Genomic DNA, 2,500 nt, shown 5'->3' with positions numbered 1-2,500 from the left:
CCTGGGTTCGCTTCCCGGCCAATGCAGCGCTGTTCTTTTAGTCCTTCAGCTCCCATTCCAAACCATGTCTTAGTCTTTATTTAAGGCTAGGACTACAGGGAGACATTTTGTAGAGCTACTGATGAATTTCTACTATACAGATAAAAAAGGACCCCAGGAGATTGAATAAAGTCCAGGGTTTTACTTTGGACTGCAGCTGAATAGTGAGAATCAATCAGTAGCATTCTTTGATTCCATCCTCTTTATCCTTCAAAATGATTTTCCTCAAAGTTGGATCGCTGAGTTTGAGTTTTTTTCGGTATTAGTTTTTTTTCAAGGAGGTAATCTGTGGGCTCTTTGGTGGGTTAATAGAGGTAAGCACAGCCAGAAAAGAAAGAAGCACTCTACCAGATTGAATACAGCTCAGTAATTTCCTTTGGACTGCAGCTGAATAGTGAGAAAAAATCAGTAGCCTTCCGAATAGTCTAAGTGTAGAAGTGGCCTTATTTGCTTCTGATCATCTTTATCCTTTCCAACATTTTTCTTTGCTTCAGTTGCATTGAGGCATTTGGTTTTATTTATTTCAGGGAGGGTATCTGTGAGCTGTTTGGTGGGGTGATGCAGGTAAGCACAGCCAGAAACGAAAAGTTACCAGTCATCGCCCAACGTGGGGCTCGAACCCACGACCCTGAGATTAAGAGTCTCATGCTCTACCGACTGAGCTAGCCGGGCAACTGCTTGACTGGAGAGCTTGCTCCGCCAGAGTGGGACATGGTATCTGTGGGCAGGAGGCCGTGGCGAGGCTTGGGTGCCAGCAGCAGCAGCAGCAGTCGGTTGCCAAAAACTAAATGTCATGGCAGAGCATTGGTGGTTCAGTGGTAGAATTCTCGCCTGCCACGCGGGAGGCCCGGGTTCGATTCCCGGCCAATGCAGCGCTGTTCTTTTAGTCCTTCAGTTCCCATTCCAAACCATGTCTTAGTCTTTATTTAAGGCTAGGACTACAGGGAGACGTTTTGTAGAGCTACTGATGAATTTCTACTATAGAGATAAAAAAGGACCCCAGGAGATTGAATAAAGTCCAGGGTTTTACTTTGGACTGCAGCTGAATAGTGAGAATCAATCAGTTGCATTCTTTGATTCCATCCTCTTTATCCTTCAAAATGATTTTCCTCAAAGTTGGATCGCTGAGTTTGAGTTTTTTTCGGTATTAGTTTTTTTTCAAGGAGGTAATCTGTGGGCTCTTTGGTGGGTTAATAGAGGTAAGCACAGCCAGAAAAGAAAGAAGCACTCTACCAGATTGAATACAGCTCAGTAATTTCCTTTGGACTGCAGCTGAATAGTGAGAAAAAATCAGTAGCCTTCCGAATAGTCTAAGTGTAGAAGTGGCCTTATTTGCTTCTGATCATCTTTATCCTTTCCAACATTTTTCTTTGCTTCAGTTGCATTGAGGCATTTGGTTTTATTTATTTCAGGGAGGGTATCTGTGAGCTGCTTGGTGGGGTGATGCAGGTAAGCACAGCCAGAAACGAAAAGTTACCAGTCATCGCCCAACGTGGGTCTCGAACCCACGACCCTGAGATTAAGAGTCTCATGCTCTACCGACTGAGCTAGCCGGGCAACTGCTTGACTGGAGAGCTTGCTCTGCCAGAGTGGGACATGGTATCTGTGGGCAGGAGGCCGTGGTGAGGCCTGGGTGCCAGCAGCAGCAGCAACAGCAGCAGCAGCAGCAGCAGTCGGTTGCCAAAAACTAAATGTCATGGCAGAGCATTGGTGGTTCAGTGGTAGAATTCTCGCCTGCAACGCGGGAGGCCCGGGTTCGATTCCCGGCCAATGCAGCGCTGTTCTTTTAGTCCTTCAGCTTCCATTCCAAACCATGTCTTAGTCTTTATTTAAGGCTAGGACTACAGGGAGACGTTTTGTAGAGCTACTGATGAATTTCTACTATAGAGATAAAAAAGGACCCCAGGAGATTGAATAAAGTCCAGGGTTTTACTTTGGACTGCAGCTGAATAGTGAGAATCAATCAGTAGCATTCTTTGATTCCATCCTCTTTATCCTTCAAAATGATTTTCCTCAAAGTTGGATCGCTGAGTTTGAGTTTTTTTCAGTATTAGTTTTTTTTCAAGGAGGTAATCTGTGGGCTCTTTGGTGGGTTAATAGAGGTAAGCACAGCCAGAAAAGAAAGAAGCACTCTACCAGATTGAATACAGCTCAGTAATTTCCTTTGGACTGCAGCTGAATAGTGAGAAAAAATCACTAGCCTTCCGAATAGTCTAAGTGTAGAAGTGGCCTTATTTGCTTCTGATCATCTTTATCCTTTCCAACATTTTTCTTTGCTTCAGTTGCATTGAGGCATTTGGTTTTATTTATTTCAGGGAGGGTATCTGTGAGCTGTTTGGTGGGGTGATGCAGGTAAGCACAGCCAGAAACGAAAAGTTACCAGTCATCGCCCAACGTGGGGCTCGAACCCACGACCCTGAGATTAAGAGTCTCATGCTCTACCGACTGAGCTAGCCGGGCA

General features: G+C 45.0%; 5 non-coding genes across 5 annotated transcripts; 2 read left to right on the top strand and 3 right to left on the bottom strand.

Moving 5' to 3' along the window:
- Positions 1-638: 638 nt before the first annotated feature.
- Positions 639-711, bottom strand: TRNAK-CUU (transfer RNA lysine (anticodon CUU)). Its single transcript has one exon. It is a non-coding gene; the product is annotated as a tRNA-Lys (tRNA).
- Positions 712-840: 129 nt separating this feature from the next.
- On the top strand, positions 841-911 carry TRNAG-GCC (transfer RNA glycine (anticodon GCC)). The gene has a single exon. It is a non-coding gene; the product is annotated as a tRNA-Gly (tRNA).
- Positions 912-1,523: 612 nt separating this feature from the next.
- Positions 1,524-1,596, bottom strand: TRNAK-CUU (transfer RNA lysine (anticodon CUU)). Its single transcript has one exon. It is a non-coding gene; the product is annotated as a tRNA-Lys (tRNA).
- Positions 1,597-1,743: 147 nt separating this feature from the next.
- Positions 1,744-1,814, top strand: TRNAC-GCA (transfer RNA cysteine (anticodon GCA)). The gene has a single exon. It is a non-coding gene; the product is annotated as a tRNA-Cys (tRNA).
- Positions 1,815-2,426: 612 nt separating this feature from the next.
- TRNAK-CUU (transfer RNA lysine (anticodon CUU)) lies at positions 2,427-2,499 on the bottom strand. The gene has a single exon. It is a non-coding gene; the product is annotated as a tRNA-Lys (tRNA).
- Between the last annotated feature and the right edge of the window lies 1 nt (position 2,500).

The sequence above is a fragment of the Hyla sarda genome, chromosome 1 (genome assembly GCF_029499605.1).
Source record: "Hyla sarda isolate aHylSar1 chromosome 1, aHylSar1.hap1, whole genome shotgun sequence".
Taxonomy (NCBI): Eukaryota; Metazoa; Chordata; class Amphibia; order Anura; family Hylidae; genus Hyla; species Hyla sarda.
Note: the sequence above shows the minus strand (reverse complement) of the source record. Positions and strands in the feature narration are given on the sequence as shown.